The sequence below is a fragment of the Myotis davidii genome, unplaced genomic scaffold (genome assembly GCF_000327345.1).
Source record: "Myotis davidii unplaced genomic scaffold, ASM32734v1 scaffold1624, whole genome shotgun sequence".
NCBI classification, from domain to species: Eukaryota; Metazoa; Chordata; class Mammalia; order Chiroptera; family Vespertilionidae; genus Myotis; species Myotis davidii.
Window position 1 is genome coordinate 10,882 of NW_006294683.1, and position 551 is coordinate 11,432.

Sequence of the window (551 nt, forward strand, 5' to 3'; positions counted from 1 at the left end):
AGAGAGAGAGAGATGCAGAGCTTGCACCACTGCCACTCTCTTTCAGCCCACTTGGATTGGGGTCAGGGGTGGGAAGGGAGGCTGAGGGGCTGGAGCATGCAGCACACCCTGCGGGTCCTGAGGAGGGACAGACAGTAGCTCGCTACCAAGATGGTAGGTGGGTGGGTGACAGGAGGGGAAGTGTGATGGCCTCATGGAGGGCTTGGTGGGGGTTACTAGAGAGCCTCGGCTGAGGGGCCAGCCTCGCCATCATGGCTGGCTGTTTCAAAGCTGTGCTCCATGCCCATCATGTTCGGCTCCAGCTTTCCCGTGTCACTGATGAATGTGGTGTACCATAGGTATCACCCTCAGGCAGCTTCCCCTTGGGAACCCAGCTCTTCCGCAGGACATGGTGGATATTGGTGCACATGTCGCCCGCAATGGCATTCATTTCGCTGTCTTTGAAGTTTGGAGCAAAGCTCTGATAGTAGTACTTAACAGCATGGAGGACACAACTGTCCAGCAGTTTGCATCTGGATTTTTATGAGAACCTGTAAAAGGAGGATTTGAGC

The 551-nt window shown here is 55.0% G+C and overlaps 1 pseudogene; it reads right to left on the reverse strand.

The window, feature by feature from the left end:
* Positions 1 to 49: 49 nt before the first annotated feature.
* Positions 50 to 551, reverse strand: part of LOC102753242 — a 1,812-nt pseudogene continuing 1,310 nt past the window's right edge.